Source organism: Sus scrofa, chromosome 2, assembly GCF_054392235.1.
Source record: "Sus scrofa isolate SSC_HxYL_T2T_F1_AM1 chromosome 2, Sscrofa_HxYL_maternal_Yorkshire_Landrace_v2.0, whole genome shotgun sequence".
In the NCBI taxonomy this organism is placed as follows: Eukaryota; Metazoa; Chordata; class Mammalia; order Artiodactyla; family Suidae; genus Sus; species Sus scrofa.
Window position 1 is genome coordinate 17,509,862 of NC_139384.1, and position 18,644 is coordinate 17,528,505.

At 39.3% G+C, this 18,644-nt stretch overlaps 2 pseudogenes across 1 annotated transcript; one reads left to right on the forward strand and one right to left on the reverse strand.

The window, feature by feature from the left end:
• The first annotated feature begins 1,967 nt into the window (after window positions 1-1,967).
• On the forward strand, window positions 1,968-4,818 carry LOC110259723 (CDGSH iron-sulfur domain-containing protein 1 pseudogene; annotated as a pseudogene). The gene has a single exon (XR_014836966.1). The product of XR_014836966.1 is annotated as a CDGSH iron-sulfur domain-containing protein 1 pseudogene (transcript).
• A 425-nt stretch (window positions 4,819-5,243) lies between these two features.
• LOC110259562 (olfactory receptor 4C3D-like) lies at window positions 5,244-7,370 on the reverse strand (annotated as a pseudogene).
• Between the last annotated feature and the right edge of the window lie 11,274 nt (window positions 7,371-18,644).

The following is an 18,644-nucleotide window of genomic DNA, read 5'->3' on the forward strand; positions in this document are numbered from 1 at the left end:
TCTATTTTAATTTATTCAGTTTCTCCTGAAATTGAAAATTCAGCAGACACTGATTTTCTAATTCAACTGGAGTACGTCTGACAGTTTTCAGCAGAGTTCCACATAACATACAAAGGTGCTCGAGAAACCCATGAATATTAAGAATCTCCTGAATCTCTGCATGTATAGTCCATACTCTGTGAATTAAATCTTTCTTCTTGGACTTCACCATGAGGTTTGCTACACTTTCTGTTGTGTTTCCAGCAGTAACACAAACTGATATAAAGCAAGCTTAAGGAGGATTGGGAGAAGCTGACTTGGGTGAAATTGGAAACTTGACCAAATTCTCCATTTCTCTCCTTGCATTTATTCCCACTTCACACCTGTGCTGTGGACAGTATCACGTATAAGAGGTTAAATTACTCTTCTCCCTTGCTTTCTACATTATACATACTTCTGGGCTCTGCTTTCCCTGGGTTTGGTGACATCCTGCTCGTGAAAGCCTACCATTTCCTCTGAAGCCTACAGGGAGGAGTCAAAGTTTAAAAAAAAAGGTTTTGTGACCACCAGTGAAAGACTCTATTAAATGATTATCTGCCTATTCACTGCATAAAGGAAGCTACAGAAGGAGGGAGAACAGATGTCCTATCTTAACTAAATATAAATTAGAATCTCATCTGGCAAATATTCCTACTCACCCTTTATTCTTAATTACATTCAGGAAATGCCTGTGCTTATCTAAGTTTTGGCTAAACAAAAAGCTGTCACTCATCCCACCCACCAACAATCTATTATTTTCCTGGAAACATAAGTCTTCTTAAAGTAGCTGAAACTCCCAACTTGCCGAGGACTTCATGCCCTATCATATGGTAAGAATTCAAGTACAATCATTGAGTTTCAAAGGAAGAAAGAGACAGCCAGATATAAGGCATGCTGGAGAGAAGATTCCTGTACTGATCAGAAAGCTGCATCCTTTTTCTCTTTCCAAGCTTTATTACAAGATGACAACTACTGCTTCTGCATGTGACAGGTCTGATGGATGGGGATCTTTTCAGAGAAGAACACTGTGACTAAGAGTACAGACAGCAGTCCTAAGAGCCAACACCTATGTAACAGGCTTTGCCAAGCACTGTCCTACCTGCTTTACATACAACAGCTCATTTAATCCTCCTGTCATCCCCATAAGGTAGATTACTGTTTTTATCCTCATTTTGTAGAGAAAGAAACTGAGAGACACATTTAGAAACCCATAGAAGTATACTCAGCGTATAAGTGGCAGAGCTAGGACTTGCACCCAAGCAGTCCTGGTATAGAGTCTGTGGGTTTCACCATACCATACTGTCACTTAAGCTCATTTAGGTTGAATACTTCCTCTGCTATTTATTTTCTATGTAATCATAGACAACTTCTCAAAGACTCTATGTTCTGAACTATAAAATGAAAATAAGAGTATTGTTACACTCTGAGTTTGCAAAGAGCAGTAAATGAAAACAGTGCATGTCAAGACTTTGTACAGAGCCCGAACGGAATAAATATTCAATAAGTGGTGTCTGTGAAGTCCCTGTCATCAGTGCTGTGGGCAACAAATTCCTCACGAGGCTTAAGGAGCCAAGGACCTAAGTTATGCATGTGTTAAAATATTACAAATATTAAAAATGCCCTACTTATCCTCATACAGAATATGAGGGTAAAAACAATCAGTGGGTTAAGTGTACAGTTTAGCCAAATAATGAAATTATATGCCCCCAAATCAAAATATGAAGCTCATTCATCTCTGTAATTCAAATTTTTGGGAGTACAAAGAAATTTACTTTTAAAAAAAAGCAAAAAAAAAAATAAGTCTCCTTTTTGTGTTATCCATGAAAAACAAAATTATTTTGTGGAAAGTAATGAGAATTTTAGTAAATTTATTCCCTGGCATTTTTATGTGAGTTGTATTTCTTCTTATTTAACCTTTTTTTTTTTTTTTTTTGGTCTTTTTGCCTTTTCTAGAACCGCTTCCCACGGCATATCATATGGAGGTTTGCAGGCTAGGGGTCTAATTGGGGCTGTAGCTGCCGGCCTGCACCAGAGCCACAGCAACACAGGATCGGAGCCCATCTGCAACCTACGCCACAGCTCATGGCAAAGCCAGATCCTTAACCCACTGAGCAAGGCCAGGGATCAGATCGAACCCACAACCTCATGGTTCCCAGTCGGGTTCCTTAACCACTGAGCCATGACAGGAACTCTTTATTTAACCTTTAACATAGATTACAGAAAACTTAGGTTGGCTGGATCTGAGGAAATAAACAGGTCGCAGGTGGTTTGTCCTTTTTTGTTTTTTCTATGTCCTAACGTCATAGAATAGTGGACCTGGGAGATTTATTAAAGGGACATTTAAACCAGCTCCAAGCATAGCATCCCAAATTTCACTGCTTCCTGTGATTGAACTACTGGATAAGATTCAAACTGTTTTTCTTACTTAGGCAAAGCACAGATTAGGCAGGTATTATTGATCGCAGGAATGCATCTGAGCTGAAGTTTCCCAGAATAATACCAGGTGCTTTTTTTTCAAAGGGCCCCAGTAATGGCATACGGAAGTCTCCAGGCTAAGGGTGGAATGGGAGCTGCAGCTGCTGACCTACACCACAGCTAATGGCAACACCAGATCTTCAAACCACTGAGCAAGGCCAGAGATTGAACCAGCATTTTCATGGATAATAGTCAGGTTTTCAACCCACTGAGCTACAACGAGAACTCCAAGAGGGCTTTGATTCTCTCTAATCCACTTGTTACCAGGAGAAGGATTTGCTTTCCATTTGTATGTCTCATTATAACTTGAAACTTTTGAGTTGATAATATACTTGATAATGACTCTGGGCAATTACTTATCAGAGATTGAAAATAAGGACATTGATAACGGGATGCTTACAAGCAGAAAACACAAACAAAATAAAACATGCAGAGGAAGGTCAGTAAAGCCCCAAGCCTGCTGGCAAACTCAAACTTGAAGGCAGAAAGATCTGGATTTAAATTCTAGCTCAACCTTGGCTAAATAAATCAGCCTCTGTGAATTAAGATTCTTCATTTGTAGAAAGAAAACCATGTCAACTTCTTATAAGGATCTTATGAGATCTTGTTTATAAACTGGTTAACCCCATGCCTAATATCAAGTCAATGCTCAATAAACTATATATCATGTATATATATGTGTGCATGTGTGTGTTCACATGTACACAAAAGTTATTTCAGAATTTAACGCCTCATTACAGTTATAGTCTATAATCATACCTATATTAATTTTACTATAATACTATTCTATACACTTCCATGATTTGGGTTCAGTCATTCTTAATTGATTTTATGTATTCTCAAGGACTCAAGCTATAGATGCTTTCTGATATCACTGTTGACAGGAATCAGTTATAGGTGAACCATCAGTGACTACTGTGATCAGTATTATGATGTGCAGTTAGAGGATCAGGTTAGTAACATTTCAACAAGGGGATCCTTCTTGTGATAGACTCTCAGTGCCCCAGGTTGACCAGAGCACCATCTCGAACACAAGCTGATGAGCGAGAAGTGGTATTTCCATGCTCCACACTCTAGGGTAAACTTAAAAAATGAAGTGACATACACATGTGCCTGGTCAATAACAGGAAATATAGATATATAAGCTGGAATGTCAAACATTCAAATCAGTTTTATTTTGACATTTTTAATGATTTCTGAGCTTTCATCATGACAACAAGAATTCTTTTTTCTTTTTTCATAGTTAAGACATATTTTATTTTGACTATTGGGCAAGTCAATTGATTTCATGACTTATGTTTTATAGAGCATGTCATTAAGAAACAAATTTCTAGTTTTCTGAATTTTTTGCATACTGGCCACTTACAAGGCCCTTTGTCTTGGTGCTCTATTTACTAATTTATTACTTTTCCTTATGCCCCATCAGGAATATATGAGTGTAAGTTATCCCACATCCTCTCCAATATTTAAAATTTTAATCTTTGCAATTTTAGCTATTCTTTAAAGAGGATAATTGTATATCATTATGGTTTTCATTCATATTTCCCTGGTGACTAATGGGGCTGAGCAAGTTTTCATGTGCATATTGGCTATTTGCGTATTTATGTTGTGAGGTATATGTCCAATTTTTTGCCATTCTTTACATTTATTATAATTATTATTATTATTTAAGAATTCTTACTGAGAACAACAGGTTATTTCTTTCCCTACTATACCTGTATCCTCCATCCACAATGGTTCATTTGTTCCAGAGATTTTTCATAGCATTTTCACCTCTGCATTTCTCAGTGTATAAATCAGGGAGTTGAACATGAGTGTCAAAACACAATAGAGGGGGAAAAAAAACACACACAATGAAATACAGTCACTAGGCCCGCCACGACACCGGCGTGGTAGCATCCTGGAGCCCTTAGAACTATCGCTTGTGGCCCTTTGAATCCCCGCTGTCCACACGAGCCGGTTTGTGCTCAGCGTCCTGTGCACATCCTTGCAAATGACGGCACCATGAGTACGACTTCCAGTGTACGAGTTGAGTGGATCTCAGCAGTTACCAGTGCTGCTGGGACAGCTGCATTTGGTTATCTAGCTTACGAAAGATTGTATGTTAAAGATCATTGCAACAAATCTATGGTAAACCTTTATATCCAGAAAGACAACCCCAAGGTAGTACATGCTTTCGACATGGAGGATTTGGGAGATAAACCTGTGTACTGCCACTGCTGGAGGCCCAAAAAGTTCCCATTCTATGATGGATCACACATAAAACACAATGAAGAAACTGGTGATAATGTGGGAGCTCTGATCATTAAGAAAAAAAACACTTAAATGGTTTGGATGCTGCAAACCAACTTGTCATGGTGTTTCCCGATTGTTTAATTAGAATGATTCACTTCCCCTGGGTTCTAAATGTGGTACATTGCAAACTACAGCTTTCATATTCAAGGCATTTGCCTTACTTGTGGAACCGTCATGGTGCACATTTTGTTTAGACAAAAAAAAAAAAGGAAAAAGTAAAAACTAACCTCATGGCCTTTGGGTTATTTTGGTCTTATAGGGATCCATTTCTTTATGTTTAAAAAGAATAACATTAGAATATAGTTGTATGGTGAAGTTAACATATTAAATTTTTCTCAAAATCATGTATGTTCAGGTTATACTTATCACCATTTAATATTATTTGGTTAATCTAGAAAGTAAATTGGATGTTATCAAACTACATTAATCTCATAACAATCTAGGAAAAAAAACATTTAAAAAAAACCAGCCACTGTTTTGTCTGTGGATAAAGTGGATGATGGCCACATGTAAATAAATATACAGGGGACAAAGAATATGGTAACAACAATGAAGTGGGCCCCACAGGTGGAGAGGGCTTTGCGCCTCCCCTTTGCATGGTGGGACCTCAAGGAATGCGGATGACAACGTAGGAGGCAGCCAGCATGAGGAAGGTCAACAGGCAGATCACCCCACTGTTGGCCACCACCAGTGGACCAATGACATATGTGTTGGTGCAGGCAAGTTCTAGCAAGGGGTACAAGTCAAAGAAAAAAAGTGATTGATCACTTTAGGTCCACAGAAGGGCAACAGAAGGACCAGCAATAGCTGAACCAATGAATGCAGAAAGCTTCGCAGCCAAGTCAGCCCCACCAGTAGGGCACAGAGATGCCAGGTCATGATGGTCGTGTAGTACAGGGGCTTGCAGATGGCCACGTAGCAGTCACAGGCCATTACTGTGAGCAGAAAGATCTCAACACCTCCAAAAAATGGGCAACAGAGAACTGAGCCAGGCAGCCCTCATAAGAAATGGGTACAATGATTTGCTTTCCTCATACAAGGAGTCAGCAGTGAGTTTGGGGGTCATACACGAAGAATAGCAAGTATCAATAAAGGACAAATAGAAGAGGAAAAAAATACATAGAAGAGGCCAAGGTGGGCTGAAGATAATGGTGATCATGATAAGTAGGTTGCACCAAATAGAGACAATCAAAAAGAGCACAAATAACACTCTTGGCGCCTCAGGGTTTTGTGAAAGTTCCAGCATGAAAAACTCTGTACCGTTCTTGGACTATCCATGAATCCTGAGCTGCAACAAGAACTTGAGTTAAAAGAGATTTACCAGAGTTCCCACTGTGGCTCAGCAAGTTAACAACCTGACATAATGTCCGTGAGGATGAGGGTTGATCCCTGGCCTCGCTCAGTGGGTTAAGGATTTAATGTAGCTGTGAGTTGTGGTGTAGGTCGCAGACACAACTTGGATCTGGTGTTGCTGTGGCTGTGGTTTGGGCCAGCAGCTGCAGCTCCAATTCAACCTCTAGCCTGGGAACTTCCATATACCGCAGGTGTGGTCTTAAAAAGAAAAAAAAAAAAATCAGTGGGCATCTCTTCAAAAACTGAATTCCTCATCTCACCCATTATCAACTAGCTCCTCCTTCTATATTTCCTCCACCATCCACCATAACATGAGAGTCAACCTTGACTGCTCCCTTTACTAGTACATCTCATAATTCCAACATTAATCACACCCACAAATCTTGTTCCTTTAGCTTCACCCATCCATTCATTTATTTATTCTGAAAACATGATTATGTACCTGCCAGACCCCAACCATAGTTCTCAGCACTAAATTTAGATTAATTAGCAAAATAAGTCAATGGTTGCTCCAACAACATCACAGTTGGTCTCCCCTTACATCTTCCCCAGACACCTGCTCAATCATCCACACTGCAACCACAGTAATACTTATAACATTTAATCATTCAGTCATGTCATTACCCAGTTTAAATCTCCAAAGACTCCTCTTAGCCTTCAAAATAAAATCTAGGTATTTTAGTCTCATTACAAAAGCCTGGGCCCAACTGACCCATCCATATTCTCCTTCAGCTCCCATCTCTGTCCACTATCATGTGCTTTAGCCACATTAAACTTTCCTAAATTCCTGACCAAGTCATGCTCATTCACACCTCACTGCACCATCCCACCCACCACCCCATCCTACACTCCCTTTCCCAATTCAACTGACCTATTCTTAAACATGCTTCAAAACTAGGCTTAGCTATCACCTCCACAAGAAAGATGACCTCTTCTACCCACCCTAGGATAGACGATAAGGACTCTGCTGTATTCATATAGCATCTTCATCCTAGCTCTTTGCACGCTATCTTGCATGGGTCTTCCCCCACCCTCCTACACTACACTCGGAGTTCCTTGAAAGCAGGAATTTTTTGTGCTTGATATCCTTATTGCCAGACCTAAAGCAGTGCTCAATGAGTATGTGCTGAATGAATAAAAAACTAAAACCCCAAACAATATAGGAAACTTACACTGGCATCTAAGGAGGTCAGTAGCTTCTTATCAGAATTTTTATTATATTCTAACATGACAGAGTGAGAGAACAAATAGAAATCCTAACAGGTCATCTGGTCCATCCTTCTGCAACGTCTGATCCTCCTTCCCCTGCTTTGAATGATGCCTAGACAGGATTAAAGAAGCTTCCTACAGAGAGGAAAAATGCAGCGATAAACTGCATGGTTTCATAATCACTTCCTTGACTTGGAAATCTCCCACTAAGTGACACGGCTTCAAAAACTACATAAGGGATTTCATCCATTTATGGGCTACAGGGGGGTGCTTAAATCATCACTTCCCATTTTCTTTACTAAAAACTCATTAAGAACAGTGATTTGGTGAGAATTTGGGGCAAACATCTTTAGTTTTAAAATGCTAACATTTTGAGCTGAAAATACTAAGTAGGCAGCCCAAGTCACAGAAGCGAGGTTGTGAGAGATTGAACGCAGACCCCATGTCTTCTGACTCCTCAGGTTGTACCCCTCCTACATCATAATGTGTCATCTCAGAACCCAGATTACTCAGCCCATGGAGAGGACAAAGGAACAGAAAAAAGACCGAGTGGTTATCTCTGCTTTTTGCCAAGGTTGTGTATCAGCAGATCCTCTAAGGAGGAGAGTAAAAGTAGTTACAAAGATAACTCATGATGATTAGGCAAAGTTCAGAAAATATTTAAAGGGGATGAAAAAAATTACTCTTAACCCTGCCATCCAAAAAGGAAAACTATCAATTTTCTAGTGTATTTTTCTTCCACTTCTCATTTACACATTTGAAATCATATCATATACTTAATATACTATCTTGATTAGTATTATAATTGAAACCTTTCCCATATCATTAGAAACTCTTTAAAAGTATCATTTTTTAATTTTTTTTGTCTTTTTTTTTTTTTTTTTTTTTTTTTTTTTTTACTTTAAGGGCTGCACCTGAGGCATATGGAGGTTCCCAGGCTAGGGGTCGAATTGGAGTTGTAGCTGCTGGCCTGTGCCACAGCTACAGCAATGCCAGATCTGAGCTGCATCTATGGCCTACACCTCAGCTCCCAGCAATGCCGGATCCTTAACCCACTGAGCGGGGTCAGGGATCGAACCCACAACCTCATGGTTCCTAGTCAGAATCGTTTCTGCTGCACCATGATGGGAACTCCAAAAAAGTATTACTTTTAATGACTGCATATTATTCTAAGTGGATGTATCTAATAATGTCATTATTTCTAACACCACAAAAACATCATCATGTATTAAATTATTTCTGGATCCCTAGAATAATTTCTCAGATGTATACAAAATAGAGCAGTACAGATATTATAAAGATTGTAATAGCTCTCACCAAAAGGGACCTCCCAATTTACACAGTTGTCACCAAAATGAGGTCAATTCTTTCTCTCTTTCATCCTAGCCAGTAATGGATATAAGGATATTTTTTTCTAAATTTTATCTTTTTTTAAAAATTTATATTTTTTTGGCCACTGCTGATAGTAGGTAACGTTCTTTGTTTTTCTATCCAGGTCTCTCTTTTGGAAATTATTAAAGCTGTAAAGAGCAATTTCAAATGAACTGAGAAGTAACTTAGTAGATGAATGACGTTTCCCAATTTTCTTGGGGAGCCAATTTGGGAACTGGCAAAGAAAATCATATGTCCCTGAGTTCCCGTCGTGGCGCAGTGGTTAACGAATCCGACTAGGAACCATGAGGTTGCGGGTTCGGTCCCTGCCCTTGCTCAGTGGGTTAACGATCTGGTGTTGCCGTGAGCTGTGGTGTAGGTTGCAGACGCGGCTCGGATCCTGCGTTGCTGTGGCTCTGGCGTAGGCCGGTGGCTACAGCTCCGACTAGACCCCTAGCCTGGGAACCTCCATATGCCGCGGGAGCGGCCCAAGAAATAGCAACAACAACAACAACAACAACAACAACAAAAGACAAAAGACAAAAAAAAAAAAAAAAAGCCAAAAAAAAAAGAAAATCATATGTCCCTATAATTGGTCTGCTTGAATGAGTAACTCAGAACTTTGTTATACACCATCCTGTTCTATCATTACAATGAGACTGAAAAGCAGATTTTATTTTCTCCTTCATCGATGATGAAATTAAACATCAGTGAAATTTCTTCTCCTACCTACTATCCCAAGGCTAGTAAGTAAGAAAACAACTTGACCACAGCTATATCTGATGTCAGATTCACACACTTTTCATTGTATCATCCTCATATTTTAGAAAACTGCTTCAGAGTTTCATAATTCTCTTTCCTAAGCAGCACAACTTGGTGGTAATAGTGCCTGACCTGGAGTCAGGAGGCCTGGTCCTAAGTCAGCCATATGTAACTGAGACCTTTGGAGATTCACTTCATCTTCCTAAGCCACAGTATTCTCACTTGTAAAGTGAGGAAAACTGGAGGTGGAGAAAGTATTATCAGCTATAATTAACCCACCTTATTAGTAAACTGAACTTTTCCCTTGCATTTGTGAACCACTGCTTTTGCAAATTATAATCTGAACATAATCTGTGACCTGGATTTGCATCCCAGGCTTGGCACTTTATTTCTTTTTATGGCCTCGCCTACAGCATATAGAAGTTCCAGGGCTAGGAGTCAAGTCGGAGCTGCAGCTGCAGGCCTCTGCCACAGCCACAGCAATGTGGGATCTGAGCCACATCTGCAACCCACACCACAATTTCCAGCAACTCCAGATCCCTAACCCACTGAGTGAGGCCAGGGATGGAACCCAAATCTTCATGGACACTATTTCGTGTTCGTAACTCACTGAGCCACAATAGGAACTCCCTTGGCACTTACTGATAATGTGAACTTGAGCAGATTTTTAACCTCTTTATGCCTCGATGTCCTCTTCTGTTTATATAAAGGAATAAATTATACTTTTACTTTTTCCCCTGGCATCATCACAAATGACCTTCAGGGATCCCTCTAGGCCAGCTCACTCCTTCAGGACGCTGGCCATCAATCCACTGATTTTGTCCCATGCAACTCCAAAGTTAGTGATTTCAGCAACTGCAAGTCTGAAAGAAGGATTCTAAACATTCTCTCCACATCTTGAAAGATGAGCTATGGAAAATCATGATGGAGATATCACAAATTATTTGTAAGCCAAATAAAATCAGAGTTCACCCACAGCTCCCTGGATCCACAGTAGATCTGAAACTCTCACCCACAATCACTCCACCCAAAAATACCTTCTCTTGGTGGCTTGGAAAAAATGGACCTAGGTACAATCTTAGCAATGAAGGAATTCATCCTCCATTTTCCACATTCCTTGCAGACATATCAACCTAAACTACAGACAAAAAGCTAAAAGATTGAGGAGTTCCCGTCATGGCTCAGAGGTTAACAAACATGACTAGCATCCATGAGGACGCAAGTTCAATCCCTGGCCTTTCTCAGTGGGTTAAGGATCTGGCATTGCTGTGAGCTGTGGTGTAGGTCACAGACGTGGCTCAGATCCTGCATTGCTGTGGCTGTGGTGTAGGCCGGCAGCTACAGCTCCAATTCAACACCTAGCCTGGGAATCTTCATACGCCGCAGGTGCAGCCCTAAAAAGCAAACACCTAATAGATTAAGACTAGAGCTCTAAACATGTATTGCACTCTCCTGGTCGTATTGCAGTTATCTTGGTCATGAGGAGACACGATGTAGTGAACCCATCACCTCGAGAAAACCATATACAAGAATTTCAACAAAGTCAGAAAGGCTCATATACCCAGCCAAAGTTTAGTGTCCAAGATGACTCTGCTACAGAAAAGTCCTCAGACTTACAGACAAGAGGGAAAAGTCTCACTAAAAGGATAATGGAAAGACAGGCAATATCTACAAACAAAAGCTTCCAGGGAGGAGGAAACAGAGCAAGAACAACCAAGGAATAGAAATCGTTTTTTATAGAGAGAGTAAGAACAAGCACATACTGATGTGTAATCATTTGGGGCTCTGCCCCAAGCTCTCTACATGCATTAGCTCACTCCATCTCCACAATGATCCAAAAAAGTTGAGTGCCATCTTTATAATGAAGGACTTGGGCCAAAGAGAAGATAAGTAGCATGCTCAAGATTACCTCCCATGACCAATGAGTGGCCCAGTCAGGATTTTCACTGAAGCCATTTGAATACACATTGGGGGTTGAAAAAGGAATGATCCTGAAGTTTTAAATGGTCCATTGTGGCTGTTCCCATTTGGCACAGTGGGTTAAGGGTCTGGCGTTGCCGCAGCTGAGCCACAGCAATGCGGGGTCCAAGCCAAGTCTGTGACCTACACCACAGCTCATGGCAACGCTAGATCCTTAACCCATTGAGCGAGGCCAGGGATCAAACCTGCAACCTCATGGTTCCCATTCAGATTTGTTTCCGCTGTGCCATGACAGGAATGCCCATCTGGGGATTATTTGAAAGAAATTTTTTGGACCTATGTCCACTTCCAGATGGTTAGTTTAAACAAGATAAATAATATAATCCACTAAACAAGATTCATGTTAACTGCAGTGCACTAAAACATTCCAGAATTAGCACAGAAATGAGTTCATCAAGTTTTCCACCCTGTGGAGCTCCCATTCTCTGTTGTAATAGTACCTTACATGTTATATGGCAATTCTGGCATACAGATCAACTGAGATCTCCAGCATCAATTGATAAAATTAAACATGGCATCATAGGAGCATTACAGGGGACAAGATTATCTGAGAAATATCAATGCAGAACAAGCAGACCCTGAATAGGACACTCATTGAGGCATTAATAATCTCTCAACTGTAAGGGAAGCCCATCAAGTATCCCCCTCCCAACTATTAAAATTGAACTATGAATTTATTTCATGAATTCAAAAGGTTTGATGAAATGAATATAACCTTCTACTAAAACTGATCCAAAAAGAAACAGAAAGCTTAATTGTCTCATACTTATTAAAATAATTGAATCAATAGTCTAAAATAGTCCCAGAAAGGAATATTAGAAGAATTCAATGTCAGCTTTTATCACACACACTTAAATATAAGCTCCATAAGTAAAAGGATTTTTGTCTGTTTCTTTTCGGCTATATCTCTAGCTCCTACCAGGAAAGGCACCAGGGTCAAGGATGCAGGCTTAAAACACTGGCAGAAAATCAAAAACCTATTCTCACAAACACCTTCACTGACCCCACCTGGAGCCTGCTGGTGGTCCAGGGGTGGGCACTGAGGCTGAGCCAATGTCCCAGGTACATCCTAACCTCACCCCAGGCTCCACCCCATCCACACTCACTCCTCGGCAGCCCTCCTGTGTTTTGTTCCCCAGCTTAGTCACTTCTCTGAGGAAGGGCTGGGCAGGGACTTATATTGAATAAACCCAGGTGGGGAAAAAAGAACAAACTTATAAGATGCTAGGTGATTAATATATCTGAAGAGTGGGAGTTCCCGTCGTGGCGCAGTGGTTAACGAATCCGACTAGGAACCATGAGGTTGCGGGTTCGGTCCCTGTCCTCGCTCAGTGGGTTAAGGATCCGGCGTTGCCGTGAGCTGTGGTGTAGGTCGCAGACACGGCTCGGATCCCGCGTTGCTGTGGCTCTGGCGTAGGCCGGTGGCTACAGCTCCAATTCAACCCCTAGCCTGGGAACCTCCATATGCCACGGGAGCGGCCCAAGAAATAACAACAACAACAACAACAACAAAAAGACAAAAAAAATATATATATATATATATATCTGAAGAGTGAATAATTAATCTGATAGCTATGAGAGCTTTGGGGGAAAGGGCAGGGACAATGTGGGGAATAGAAAGAGAAAAAGGAATAGAAGACATTATTAAGTAAAAATCATTTTTAAAAATCATTATTAAGTAAATTATTAAGTAAAAATCATTATTAAGTAAATTAAGTCAAAAAGAGAAAGACAAATACCATATACCACTTACATGTGGAATCTAAAATGGGGCACAATTGAACCTATCTATAGACCAGAAAAAGACTCACAGACATAGAGGACAGACCTGCGCTTGCCAAGGGGGAGGCAGAGGGAGTGGGATGGACTGGGAGATTGAGGTTAGTAGACACAAACTATTACATGTAGAATGAATAAGCAATGAGGTCCTGCTGTATAGCACAGGGAACTATATCCAATCACTTGTGATAGAATATGATGGAAGATAATATAAGAAAAAGAATATGTGTATGTTTTATATATATATATCTGGGACACTTTTCTGTATAGCAGAAATTGACAGAACACTGTAAATCAACTATACTTTATTGAAAAATTTTTTAAAAAGAAAGCTAAAACTGCAACCTCTCAGCACACACCCAGCCCCTTTTGCTATGCTTTGCTTTTTCTTCTTTCCATAGCACAGGCTGCTTTCAAATATAGAATATAATTAATTTATTCTATTTATATTTTATTGTCTGCCTCCCCTTACTAGAATATGAGCTCCATGGGCAAGGTTCACTGTCTCTTTTCTTCTCTAATGCATGCTGAGTGCTTAGAACATTGCCTGACACATTGCAGGCGCTCAATGTATATTTCCAGATTGAAGGAATAAATGATACTTATAGGGCTTAAAAAATTATACATATATAGGACTTCACAATTGCACATAATCTTATGTCAAAGAGCTAATATTTACTTACACCACTATGTGCCAGACAGAGGCTTACCTCCTTGCATATATCACTTTAAATCTCAACACAGTCACCTTTGGAAATACATTTTATTAATTTTCTCATTTTATATGGGCAGGACTTCTCTTCTGGGCCTGACAATAACCTTGGAAACCTGCAGTAAGGCTACAGTGAGCACATCAGTGACGCGAGGACACTGATTGTTATCTCTGGTTCATTGTCAAGGGCAGTATTTTAGACGGTGGGGATAAGGAAAGTGAAATCCCATAGACCTATATTTGAGCACCCTTTGTATCAACAATCATTCTGTCACTGCGGTGGCAAAAAAAGTCAAATTATATTTGTTACTAGCAGAAGAGTCCAGAGAGTCCTCCATCATGTATTATAAGGTCTTAGATAAGCTCCAGTTCCTACATCTCCCAGGGACTTAGGATCCTGATACAGGATTGACAGAAGACTGAGAGGAAGAACCAAAATGCCTTTGGCATATACTCACTGAGGTTGGCACAAAGGGGTTTCACTCAGAGGAGCCAAACTCAGATACACATGAAAATTAGAACAATAAGCAATGACAATGCCAGAGGTGGGAACAAGGAAATAATTGTCCTCTCCTGGGACATTCTGCCCAAGCTTATTAAGCATTTCCAGCTCCCATAAATTCCCAGAAGAAAATATATGTATTTTACTGCAAAATCATTTTCCTACTCCCTTCTAAAAGTCTGAAAATGGTTTGATCAGATGGTTATCTTTAACCACAGGACAAAAAAGGAGAAACAGCCTTGGAAATAGCCAGCCAGGTCCTGCCATTGAAGGAATGCTATAACCAAAAATAATATAATCACCATGTATGACCCCCAAAAAGACGTTGATAGCAGATAAGTTACCTAAGCATATTTCACAAAAAAGAAATTCTACCATATTTTATTTTTATTTGGTCTTATGATAAGTGTAAAACATGCTCGTTGTTTCTAGCTGGTATTTTGTAATACTCTTCACCATCCCCCCCCAAAAAAAAAAAACTCAGCAAGGACATTCTTCTGTAAAACCAAATGACCAAGTACTTGGAACAACACAGTTGGTGTTTAGGCCATCAAGGGCAAACTGCTCTGGGCAGCACCATCACAGTCAGCAAGAATCTAGGTGCAGATTCTGTAAAACTGATTTCCAGTTCTCCCATTCCCTAGCTGAATGACATTGGGCAAGTTGCTTGACACCTCAGAAACTCACTTTCCACATATTTCAGATTGGTGATGATACTACACACCACCTAAGACAGCGACAGTGAGAGAGTGTAGAAGTATTTGATGCAGTTTCTTAGTAGGTGCTTATTTAATATCAAGTATTATTAGATCTCAATTGTTGCATGTCAGAGTCAAGTGGGAGATAGCATGCAAGGGCTTTATTTCCAGGTTCTTCTCTATTTCTATTTATTTCAAAACATTTTTTATTAAATTTTAAGTACAAAGAATCATAAAACTTGGAATATCTAATGGGCAAGGAGGTCAGACTAGAAGGTATTTCTAGTTCTTATGTGACTCACAAATTAAAAAAAAGAAAAAGAAAGATTATGAGGAAGACTCAATGCCGTAAGTCTTATTGCCACAGTCTGCAACCATAATAGAAAGACACAAGAGTTTCATCATCCCAGGAGTGGAGGCAGTTTCAGGCTGGGCTGAGTCAACACCACATGTTCAATGGCATTCACCCCAATGGGACATGCTATGTGTTCTGAGGCACACCTTCACTCTCAACAGGGAGGTTCTTTCCTTGACTCTCTGGATATGACTTTTAGAAGAAGCTTTGGCTTTGCTTCCCCTGCTCAGAATGGAAGTCATTTCCTAAAGTCTGCAACTCCACATCCAAACTTGATTGACTATGACCAATCAAGAAAGAGGTATAGACACAGCATATTGGAGTAGGTTTAAACTTTTTTAAGGGTTTGACTGTTTTTCATCAACATAAATCTTATATAAAACATATTTTTAATGAGACAATCAGCTGCTTTTATTGAAATCCCACAGCTACCTGTTCAGCTGCCTCCCATCCTCCCCTGCTCTGCCCCTGCACCCATCCCGGAGGTATCTGAGGAATTCTGGATTCTAAATCATTATTCGCAAACAACTGCTACCAAAAAAACAAAACAAAAAAAAAAAACAAAATCAAGGGCTTCTGATGAGTCCTTGCCCTGAAGTTTTCTCAGCTGTAAAGTGAGCTTTGTCTTCCCTGAGATCTAATTTTTGGAATATTATTGGTGGATGCTCAATTCATATTAATCTTTTGATTTCTTTTTCCCATTTTCTGAAATGTATGTTATTCTCAATAATGCTGCCTTTTTTTTAGCATTTAAAAAAATCTCTTCTTCACCAATATATTGGGTTTTGATCCCATATATTAGGTAACTCTGGCAGTTCAGTGACCAGATTTTGCTGTCATGAGAACAGGTGGCTGTGCTAACAGAACTATCATATCTTGCTGCTTTCCTACCCTCCACTCCCAGATCTGGCATCTCAGGCCCTGGTTTTATGTGGACCCAGAAATACTTGTGAACATCATAAGGCAGTACATGCTATATTAAAAAAAAATCCCTTACATTAAAATGATTTCATGGAAAAATGCCTGACAATAAGGAGATTATGAGACCTCAGATTTAGAATTCAGAGGCTTAGCTATGTTAGCATTCTGATGATCTTTAAAGAGAAGCAGAGGAATGCACAGGGAGAGCAAGAGCCTAGAAATCAGGCAGTCCTGGGTTTGAACTCAGACACTGGGAGTTACTAACTCTGTGACCAGTATCAAAGCAATGACCTCCCACAGCCTCAGTCTCTTTATAAAACAGGAGACTCATACCTACATCAGCTGAGTGTTCTGGGATGAAATGAGATTAAAATATTCTTGGTTAGTGGCAAAATTGGAAGTCTCTTGGTTAATAGTAAAATATTCACACAATACATGCTCTTTTTTGCACATATATTTATTCTCTGAAACAATTCTCAGTGATTATTGGTTGGTCTTAGTGGTATAATGTTAGTATATTATTCAGATAATTGATATGAAAATAGATGTAACAACCATTAGTCACATATAATCTATAGCCCTATTGACTTTCAGAAATTTAACTGACCAAATGTTTATTGTTTCATTGTATATCATTTAGAGCTAGATATAAGTTAAGATTCATGACATATTCCCAAGAGAGTGACAGCTGGGGGGAAGGAGGGTAAGGAAATAAAACACTGAAATATAGGTAGTAAAAGCTTGAAAAGATTCTAACTGAGTGCCATGGAAATTCAAAGAGGGAAGAAGACAGATCTGCTTGGGATAATCCTGAAAGCTTCCGAAAGGCAGGAGCATTGCAAATGGGCATTGGAGGGTGGATAGGATGTTAAATGGATGTTAAACATCTGGATGTTCTGTCCATTGATGTAAGTGGGGTGTTAAAGTCCCCTCCTATTATTGTATTATTATTCATTCCTCCCTTTATTTATGTAAATATTTATTTATTTGGATGTTCCTGTACTCGACACTTATGTTTATGAATGTTATTTCTTCTTCTTGTAATGATCCCTTTATCATTATATAATGTCCTTCTTTGTCCTTTATTACAGATTTTGTTTTAAGGTCTACTTTGTCTGTTATGTAAATTGCTACCCCAACTTTCTTTTCATTTCCACTGGCATGGAATACCTTATTTCATCCCCTCACTTTCAGTGGGTGGGCTTGTCTTTAGCGCTGAAGTGAGTCTCTTGGGCAGTAAATGGATGGGTCTTCTTTATTTTATCCAAATAACCACCCAATTGCTTTTGATTGGAGCATTTTGTCTATGGATATTTAAAGTGTTTCTTAATAAGTATGGGCTTATGGTGATTTTGTTGTTTTCTGGTTGTTGTTCTTCTCTGTTCTTTCCCTTGTAGTTTGATGATTTTCTTTAGTGTTATGTTTGTGTTCCTTTCTCTCTACTTTTGTGTATCTACCATAGTTTTTTTTATTTGTGGTTATCATTGAGTTCAGGCACAATGACCTATAATTTTATCTACTTGTTTTAAATTGATAGTTATTGAAGTTTAAACATTCTACAAATCTCAATTTTAGAATTATAATTTTTACTCCTCCCCCATATTTTTGATGTCATATTTTACATCTTCATGTCTTTCCTTTAACTATTTATCATAGTTATAGTTGATTTTATAACTTTTCTCTTTTAACTTTCACTCTAGCTTATTTAAGTGGTTGATCCACAGTCTTTATTGTATATTTGCCTTTACCAGTGGGATTTTTCCCTTCCTAACATTTCTTATTTCTTGTTGTAGCCTTTTCTTTTCTCTTAAAGAAGACCCTCTAACACTTCTTAGTTAATAAGAAGTTAATAATAACTAAGGTTAGTTTAGTATTAATGAGTTCTTTTAATTTTTGCTTGTCTGAGAAGCTCTTTATCTCTCTTTCAATTCCAATGATAACTTTGCTCGCAGAATATCATAGGTTGTAGGTTTTTCCCTTTCGGCACTATAAGTATATCACACCACTCCCTTGTGGCTTTCAAAGTTTCTGCTGAAAAAATCAGCTGCTACCCTTATGGGGGTACCCTTATATGTGGCTCTATTTATTTTACTGCCTTTGGAATTCTCTTTTTAACTTTTGCCGTTTTAATTATGTCCTCATGTGGCTCTCTGGGTTTATCTTGTTTGGGATTCTCTGTGATTCCTTACCACCATATCAATTTCCTTCTTCAAG